Source organism: Marmota marmota, unplaced genomic scaffold, assembly GCF_001458135.2.
Source record: "Marmota marmota marmota unplaced genomic scaffold, marMar, whole genome shotgun sequence".
Classification (NCBI taxonomy): Eukaryota; Metazoa; Chordata; class Mammalia; order Rodentia; family Sciuridae; genus Marmota; species Marmota marmota.
In genome coordinates this window covers 9,868,556-9,879,259 of record NW_026000119.1, presented here as the reverse complement: position 1 = coordinate 9,879,259, position 10,704 = coordinate 9,868,556, and positions in this window count along the sequence as shown.

Genomic DNA, 10,704 nt, shown 5'->3' with positions numbered 1-10,704 from the left:
CTCACAGCGGCCCCAGCAACATCTAGCTGATTGGCTCCTCGGCCCCAGCAACATCTAGCTGATTGGCTCCTCTGCGGTGATGCTCATTGGACTGTTTCCCTGCCCTTTCAGACCACGGAGCTGCTCATTGGGGGACTTTTTTTGGCTCCGCCCACGTGACCCAGCCAATGGGCCTCAAGAGCAGGAGGATTGTGGGAGGTGGAGAGAAGCTTGGGTGGGAGAGAGAGGCTTGTGGAAAGCCGGTGGTGGCAGTTGAGGCTCTGAGGGTTTTTCCTGAGAGGCTGTTTTGTTTGGCGTGTGTGGTTCTAAAAATAAAGTTAGTTTCTTTTGACAAGTGGCTCCTGATTGTGCCCAGCCAGACTGCGGCAGGTGACAGCACATGCGCCCTAAGATTTGTAGACCTGTGGCTCCCAGTGCATGAGAAGACAAATGCATATCCACATGTCACAGAAGAATACATTGCTGCTCTTTTTAATCTGTAAGCAGGGTGAGGAACAGAACTATATCATGCAATGATAATGCAATGGAAGATTACAAACCAATTTTGGACTGAAAATAACATGGTACATATGGTGGCAACAATTATGCAGTGAAATATGGTAGATCACAGGTCAGAGCTCTTTGCAGTGGTTCAGTGAGAGACACTAGAAGAAAAATTTATGTCTTGCTGTGGGCCTTTAAGCGTATGATGAGAGTCGCAAAATTTTCTTTTTACTAACTAGAACAAATGATTCTTATAAAATATTTTTTAAGTTTTATAGTGTTTTTAATGACATGGAAACAGATTATGTTATAATATGTACAGAGATTTGGAGATATCTGTATGTATACACGTATATTTTTAATTGATTGAATCTCAACTGTATAGAAGACATAATTTATTTTTTTTAATGGAGACTGGCTGCATGTCCCATGCTGGAAACCCTCCCATAATTCACTGCCAAGTGTTCCTTAGTTCTCCATTTGAATGATCAAGGAAATTGCAAATTTATGCAGTATGTCTCAAGCCAGAATCACCTAAAATACTTTCCATTTATTCAGAGTTTTAACCTAATTCAACTAGGTTATACACAATTTTCAAGGTTTATAGCAAATATCAGTCCCCTTCCACAGTTAGTTGTAGATGAAAGTTTTGGGTTTGCTTTTCAAGACTCCTCTAAAAGCAAATCTCAGGCTGAATCTTGGTATATCCCAATTTCTTAGCAAGCATTCAACAACCATACCACTGGTGTGGCAAAAGCGAGTGGAGCTATAGCTCTCTGTTACTCTAGTTTCTCTGACAGAACTTACCATTGGACAGTTCACTGGAGGCAATTCTAGCAGCAAGATTCAGCCTTCTGCTCAGAGCCAGGAGACAACGAAGTCTCCAGGTTGGCCATTTAGGAATCAAGCTCTGGGAGTCACTCCTGAGGACACAGAACTACTGAGCCAGCTAGCAAGAGCAGCAAGTGTCCCTCTGATATTTCCAAGAAATCCACATATAATGAAAACTGCTAATTTTAGGAAGAAATACCCAGTTCTAATATTTATTAGTCAAATTTTAAAACTTTTGGTGTTATTGAAGATAAAGATAATTGGATTTCTCTAGGTTGATCAAATACTGGCTAACCACTCTAAATGTATTCTTCTGATTAAAGCAACTACCACAGCAAGGGTATAGAATAAAACTAACCCATATGCCCATGATCCTATCAGAGTCTCTGTGTAGTATTTTAAAGTAACAAGTCCCTCTGTCTCAGAACATTGGGACCTAAAAACCTGGACCTACAAGTTCTCACAATGATGTCCATACAAACTAAAATTCTGCAAACCATTGTCATAGCTATTAAGAGTGGGGCTTTGGGAAAAATGTTTGTGTTAGAATTCAGGTTCTTCCATTCTACAGCTATATACCCTTTATTTAAAGTGCCATGATTCAGTGTCCTGACATACCAAGTGGTCATAATAATACCTACCTTTAATAGCATTGGTGAAATTTAGAGTATAAGAGAAAAGTTCTTAGCACAAAGCTTTGCACATATTATGACTTAAATTTTTATGAAATATTCTTGTTTTCTTTTCTCCATGGAGCACAAGTCATGGATAATGCTCTGCTTTTTCTTTATTTCTTGAAGTTATAGTGTTCTCCACTTAATGAAATATTTCAGTTGTATTCTGAGCAGGGAAGAGTAAGAGAATTATCAGCAGGATTTGTGGGGTATTTGTTTTCTTTTGAGAATAAGATCAAGTGGTTGATTTTTTTCTAACTCTGAATTAAAATACAGAGTATTCTTAACACATACCATTATAAAGTCAAGTTTATATCTTTTGTATTTTTAAAAAAATCAGTCAGAAAGCTATATGTCCTGTTGAATTTCATCTTGTTAGATAAAACATACCAAGATATTTTTGGATTCTTATTGTCATACAACTTATCTGTTCTCCTCTAACTTTGTGTCATCCACAAATGTGATTATTGTACCATTAATGTTTCCAATCTTTCACAAAATGTTGAACACAGAATATTCCAACTGAGTTGAAGTCATCACTCTTTTTGAGGTGTTGTCATTACCAGTAACTAGTATCTTCCATTGTTTTTGTGTTCAACTAATGGTTTTCATGTTTTCTCCAAATATATCATGAGTGAAGCACGTGTAAAATTTCTTGATAGAAGCCAAATTATACCACAAATATTGCTGAACCTTGCTTTGTTCATCTGTTAAATTTATAATAATAATAATAAAGTTAGTATGGCATAATTCATTTTATTGACATTATATTGGCACCTAAAAACTCCACTTTTTATTTGTAAATAAGGAATAGATTTTAACTCATGTGCCCCCCCCAAAAAAAATAGTAGTGGCTGCCTAATGTAGTTTTAACAGTGACTCTAGGTAATGACTAGACATAGCCATCAAAAATGCTCTGATCTGATTACTTTGTATCACATTTGTAATATTTGTATATTATCCCTGGCTTGGATTTTGAAAATCTGGTTTTAATTTATTAAACTCTATGATTTTATTTGGCCTGCCATTCATAAAGACCATCATTTCCCTGCTTTTAGACACAATAACATATACCAATTTCCCAGTATCCCCATCTCCTAGAGTCATATTTCTTTAAGATTGGTGAAGCATCCGAGTGATATTGTTTGTGAGTTTTCTTAGTTCCATGTAATTTAATTCATCTGACTGAAGATATTTTAATCATTTTCATTTACAACAAGAAAAGCATTCAGTTATAATGTTGTCAACCATATTGGGCTCCTAGTTGTCCTTACTGATTTTTTGACAGTTTTCAATTAAATTATTGGTCTCTGTTGAAGATTCCATTTTCCAAATACAATCACAATCCTCTCATTCCGTGGGGTTTGCTTGCATGATCTTCTAGTCCACAAACCTGGACAGATCTTGGTAAAACCCTTGATTGATTCTGCCCATGACAGAGGTGACATTATGAAACTTCTGAGGTAGGTTACAGAAATAGTGCACACTTTTTCACTTGAGACACTTGCTCTTGGAATCCAGCTGCCATGCTGTAAAGAAATCCAAACTATTCCATGAGAAAAGACACATGGAGAGGCCATAATGTGTAGCTGTCATAGCCAACCGCCTTCACCAACTACCAGGCATGTGAGTGAAGAAACTTCTAAATGAATCCATCCCAAAGCAGTAGAGTCTCCTTCAGTCTTCAAGGCCCCACACATCATGGAACAAAGGAAAAAAAAATCCCCTGTTGTTCCCTATTCAAATTCATGAACTACATAATCCATGAGCATAATAAGATGGCTGTTTTATGCCATGACACATGAAAGTGGTTTACTGCACAGCTATAGTAACTGAAACTTGATAAAATAGACAAATGCAAGATAGCTTTTTCTTCAGATCTCAGTAATTCTCAGTTACTACCTGCTCTGGAAACATCTTGTATCTTTATTAGAATTTAGATTTCTAGACAGTCGGCAGACAGACAGACACACACACACACACATACACACACCAGTCTTAGAGTAACTATCTTACCCAAAGGAGTGGTGGAATCTTAAGAAAGGCCACAGTATATGTGTGTTGAGAATATTGAATGTGCTCTGCATTAAGGAAACCTGAGTATGAGCTGAGAAATCTCATTTCCTGACTCCTCCAGATACTACTGCTATTGTTTCAAAATTCCTGGCTCCAAAATTCAAGTTTGATTACAAATAAGATTGCAAATGGCCAGATGTAGCAGCTCATGCCTGTAATCCCAGCAACTCAGGAAGCTAAAGCAGGAAGATTGCAAGTCTGAGACCAGCCTCAACAACTTAGCGAGGCCTTATGCAACTTCCTGAAACCCTGTCTCACAAAAAAAAAAAAAAAAGCGGGGCGGGGGGTGGGGGAGTATGCTGGAGATATAACTCAGTGACAAAGTGCCCCTCCCAGAGTTCAGTCCCCAGTACAAAAATAAATAAATAAATAAATACTGCAAAAACAAATAGGGTCAGATAAAAATGAAAAAATGAAAAGGATATTACTTAAACTTGAAACCAAAGATGAACAAAAGGAGAAAATGATTGTCCAAGATCACAATAACATCACTTTTGTTGTTGTTGTTATGCTGACCTTTAAGTCCTGGGCCTGCTCCTGGGCACTCAAGGCTCATGTGGGAGGGAACTGTCCAGCATCACTTCTTCCTGAATAAAGCCATTAAGCCTGGTGAAAGGAAGTGCTGGCTCAGCCTCCTACAAGTGTTCTAGGGCTGAACTCCTCCCTGTGAATGATCATGCACTTATCTTTTGCTACCTTAAGGCTATTCTCTCTAGCCAGCACATTACATCATCTTTTCTAGATTTATTTCCCTTTTTATCATTAATCCTTTCTTCCAATATTGTCATTGTCCCCTGTCTTTACTATGCATCCACCAAATCAGGTTTGTTCTCATGAGAAGTGCTCCATGTTGAACCTTTTTTCTAGAGAAAACGTGTGTGTGTGTGTGTGTGTGTAAATATATAAATACACATACATAATACACACTATATATATTATATGTATAAATATATATATACACATATATATATTTTAATTTTTTTTATAATATATACAAACATTCTGTTGTTGAATAATCTATTTCATCAGACCTTGTTGTGAGTCAGTCGTAGGTTGTTTCTGTACATGTGAAAAAGCCTCTGAACACTTTAAGGAGTCAGGGAGATTAGAAGAAGGCTGTGTACCTGGGAGGAAGAGGGAGGTACCTGCAAGCAAGAAGCTTGATAAATCCTGTTACCTGAAAATGAATGGCCTAAGCTTGAAAGTTAGGCCCTGAGAACTAAAGAGGACATTTTTCCTTATGCCAAATGAAGCTGGGAGAGAAATAGTTTTCATTTACTTTCAGAATATGATCGTGGGAAGAACTGGCAATGAGAATTTGGAATATCCAAGGAATTGAGCTAAAAAAAAAATAACAAGCTTAGTTAAGATTGAGACATAGAATAAACAACTAGTAAAGACCTGGCCTAAAAGTTTAGCTGTATCAAGCTACTTTATGTAACATGACAGTTTTTTCTCTTTTTCAAATAAGTAAAGACTTTTATTTTGTCACTCTTGTTGCCATTTTTAGTTCCTCAAAACTTGTTTAACCTGAAGCCTGAGGCTCAAATAGAGAAAGCCTCACTATAACTTTAAAGTGGGTCTGTGGGGAAATGTTGATCTTGTCTCTCACACGTGACCAGGGCTAACCACGTGCAAACAGAGCCAAGGCCATGTGCACAACCAGCTTGTGATGCAGCTCTCCATGGTGTGATTGAGGTCACAGGCATTCCTGGATCTCAGCCAGTTACAAAGCCAAAAGTTAAACAGTAGCTGATATGTTTGTGAGAAAAACCCAGTTGGAGGAATTTCTTAATGACTGTGTATAAAGATACAGCATCAGTGGTATCAAATACAGTTATTTCTTTATCACCACTATTATTTTTATGGAAGACCTTTCCAATGGATCTGGTTTTGCATTCCTGTTGATTTCAGGAGTAGCTTAAAGTTTCAAAAGTTAATCTGGTAATCAGGAAACATTTCCCCTTTCCTTTGTTATTTCACTTCCCCCAAACTGGAATCTTTTCGTTTACCAACTAGGGGATTCTTTTTATGCAACAGGAAAATTTGCTAACTGAGTCATATTTTCCCATAAATGGCAACATGAGCTGTCCTGTGTTATATTTTTAGATACTGGATTAGTCTTAGAATGTGAGTTCTGCACTGTGGGAAAGAATGACATGACTTTACTAAGATTTGAACTCTGCTTTCTGTCACCATGGTTACCACTTGATCATCCTAACTTGCATACTTGGAATCCAAAGGAATGAATCAAAATAATATTCTCCATAGCAGACAGGGGTCAAAATATAAAATGTGTATCTCTTTATATGAACAAACATGAACCATGTATGGACTATAGGACAAAAATGTCTGCAGGATAAAAAGGGACAGAGAGATGTTTTGCCAGAGAATGCAAAATTTAGGCTGGTCTTTACAATTTATTATTTAAGGAATGTAGGTTGCAGAACTGCTTGACAAAACTAAAAATATGATAATAAATGCAGCATTCCAAATGTTTCATGCAGCAGGCCATATGGAGTGTATTTTACCTGTACATGGTTGCATTTTTAAAAATCTTCTATTGCATCTAGCTCATAATATCATATGATCTGAATGACTATCTGCACTGGCATTATATTTTCTTAACATTCTTTCTTTCAAATATCATGTTTGCAGCAGAATAAAAATAAGCTTCATTAAAAGTTTCAAACCTTATCTTAAAATGTTTGAATTCTAAGATATCTAGAGCATAGCCAGTATTCTCTAAGTGTTTATCTGTTTCTACCTTTCGAGATCATGAGTCCATGGAACCAATAGCATGATTTCTATTCTTTCAAAATGATATGTTAATGATTTAATTTGGGGAAACAATATTTTAATACAAAAAAATCAACAAATAACTTGCAAAGAAGCAAAGTTACACCCATGCAATTGTTTTTACTGAAGAGTCTTGACGATCATCATCTAACATTTTTATTTTACAGAGCACACCTTACCTCTCAGTGGTAATCATAGCAAAACTGTATATTTTAATATATATATTATAGTTTAGGTTCTTTTTTAAACCTTCTAAAAGGGAAGGAAGAGAGATTGAAAATACAATTTCTATATTCTTGAAAGGGAAAACTTTTAAAGTTCTTCTATGTTTCAGGGATTATAGAAGTTCTAATTAGGGATCAAGCTGAGTGGACTGGCAAATGCAGTACCATTTTTTTTTTTTTATTGTGGCATTAGTGTGCATTCAGACATGGGAGGTGGGTGAGACTGTGGCTTGCTGTGGGGTTTAGGTGAGTAGGACCTTGATTTTCTCTTGAAGGGAGGAGTACACTGAGATGTTGCATAGTATACAAAGTAATTTTGTGGTCTATCCTACTTACCAAGTGGAGGCACGTGCAAGAAATGGATGTAATGAAGACTCTGCACTCAAAATCTGCATTTCTGGACAAAAAGCCTTGGAAGATGGCAACTATGGCAGAAATTCTACAAATAGTGGAACTGGGGACTTTTCTACTTGGAAAATAAGCAAGACACAGTTAGCCTGAGATCATACTGTATATATTTTTTGAAGAATTCCAGTATTTAAAGTTGAGTTTGAACCAAAAGATGGGTACTACTGCTAGACAAAGCTTGCAGGCACAGCCAAGGTGCAAGGCATACAAGCACAGGAGACACCTCCCACAGCGAGGCCAAGAATCCATGCAGCCTGACTGAGGTGGCTAATGTGTGAGCAAGACAGCTCCATGTTCTGAGAACTTCTGGTGCTCTTTGTTCACCCAAACATTTAAATCAACCCCTTTCTCTTTGCCAGGTCCAAGTATAAGACTGACTATAAAAGACTTAGAACTCTAGGAGACAGATATATTTAGAGAGGCTTAAAACACAATTCTTTTTGTCCTCTACTCAAAATAATATTAAGTATTAATAAGAATCGCCAGTTCTAGCTTTCAGCCTTCTGCTGGTAAATTACTTTTCTTGAATTATTTCCAAAGGTAGAATCATGAAAAAATGTTGTCATATCATAAATACTGGGTAAAGTAGAAGTTTGTCCTTTAGCAAGCTCTATGGTATCTGCTTTCTTGTAGGTTAGATGTTCAAACAAATGACAGTCACAGGATCCAATTACAGTCCTTGTTTATTCATGTGGATCCCCAAGAGTGGGGACTTCCTCTATTCCCTAATATTTAGAAATAGTAAAGCAACTCCTTTGCTAATAAAGCAATAAAACTTCTTTTTCCTTTTTCTCAAGAAAGAAAGAAAGAATAAAGAGAAGCAAGCCATACAACCTCAAACAAGATTTGAAGATTTTGAAGATTTCAGGCGTCTATTCTCCCGCTTCATTATTAATTATATAAGTTATCATTTAGGAATGCAGAAGGCCAAGCCATGAAAATTTATCAAGATCACACAGTTTTCAGAGAAAAGAAAGATCTGCCTAAGTCAACAAGAGACTTGGATTCTGAGGGAACATTGTCCTGTTTCCCCTTGCTTCTTATTTATGGGTATATTAATTTATGACTGAATGAATTTTCTTGAAGGAATTGTATTTTTCCAGAAATAAACTGAGGAGATGGTCCTCTTAGAGTTGCACATCCTTCCCCTCCACCCCACCCCACCCCCTGTACTTCCCAGCCTCCTGTGGTTTGGTTGGGACCTTCTACCTGGTTCTGGCTAATGGCTGTGAACAGATGTGAACAGATGTGAGTGTATCACTCTCCACTTGAGAGCCTTAAAAATAGGGGAATTCTCCATCTGCTCTCCCTTGGCTTTGGCAACCCAGACATAACTTGGTTTCCTGAGTCATTATAGGGTGAAGCAGCATATGGAGGGTCAGGCATTTCCCATTGGACTCTACACGAGCAAGAAACAATTCTGTTAATGTTTAGTTACTGCTAATTCAGGGTGAGTTTTTTTCCTGTTAAATAGTTTACCCTAATTTGGCAAATTTAAGGGCAATACACTGTACAGCTTGACTACTCATTGTCCAAAGCAGTACTTTTGCATGTTTGCATTTGTGAACCCTTTAAACTTCAAATCCAAATATTACCAGTGAAAAAAAATAATTTGTTTACTCTACTAGAGTGGCTAGAAGTTTTAATTCTGAAAACTCAATTAGAATCCAGATTCTGTCACTTACCAACAGAATGACTTTGGGCAGGTTACTTCATGGGCCTCAGTGTTTAGACAAACTGTAGTAAATAATATTGCTTAGTTTATAAAGTTGTTTTTATGACTAAATGTGATGACTAATATTAATGTATACAAAATATTATGTGTGCATTATTATAATTTAATAGATGTTATTTTGAGTGGTTTCATCATAAAATTTTGGTCATAGTGCTTAAGGGAAAAACAAAACAAAACTTAAATCAACACCAGGATTCCAGGGTGCTGAAAGGGGAAATATGTCTTGTTAGCAGTAATAGTTGTTAGAATGAAATGTGGAAGTTCTGATGTTGGTGGGATGGCTGCAATTGCAGCAGTGGTAAGCTGTGAGTCTATGGAATCATCAGTGATCTTAAAATCAGGGCCTCTGCACATAATCTTGAGGGGAAATTCCCTCATTGTGTGAGGTCAGTTATGTCCAGCTTCATTTTTCTACCTCCATTTCAGCACCAGGTGTTTTGAAGAGCTACAATAAATATCAGTTACCATATCAGCAAATCCCTTCCTTTAATCCTTCAATAAAAGATGGAATACATTGGCTTCAGAGCTGTGAGTAGCATCAGTCAATGGAATAAAAATATGCCATTCTTTGTCAGGCAGCAGCAGCCACAGTCCCCTCTCCCCTTGTAACCCATGTTAATCAGAGCAATAGAGTATGGTCTTAGCTGAATAAAAACTAAGCCAAGTTGCAGTGGCTGTATCACTGGCACTGAGGTAGTACTGAATGATGGAGGGTCCTCTATTGGCCACTTCAATTCAAATTCTACCCGGGAAGTGGTGGCACTTGAGATGTCGAGGTAAAGTACCTCTCCCAAGTAAGTGTCAGGTCTTAAATCTACACCATCAGCTATTATTGTTAAAAGTTACAGGAAAGAAATTTAAAGGCCAAGTATGCAAGGGACATACCGCATGTGGGAGGTAGGGAGGTAAAGACTGCCCTCAGAAAGAGGCATCCTACCTCAGAGGAGGCAACCACCTGGAAATCTGCCTGAAGCAGACTATGGAGCCAAACCAGAGCAAGGGCAGTCAGACAGAGGGAAGGGGTCAGGTAGACGTTTTCTCAACAACCAAACATCGGGACAAGTAGAGTTCTTCTTTTTCCTTAAGAAACATTTCAGGACCCAGGGTTCCTGCTCTTCTCTTCCTCTCAGCTTTTCAATATAGTTAGTAAACAGTACAAGAGTAAAAAGCATATTTTTCCAATGCAGGTGATTGGAAAGCCCCATATGTCAAGTGGAAGAACAACTCATAAATTTCTCCTGGCAACCATATGTTAGTAACTTCTTTTTGTTTAAAAAAGTCTGGGCATTTTTACGAAGAGGAATTTTAAAAGCCTTTTCTTGTTTTTTAGAGAAGATCTTAAAGTCATTGATTCTTTGATGGACATCAGTATAGGTTGTTGATGCCCACCTCCTCATCTTACAAATGAGGAAAATAAGGTCCCTGCAGCATAAGGAATCAGATTTTTAGTGGCAGAACAAACCGGGACTGTAAG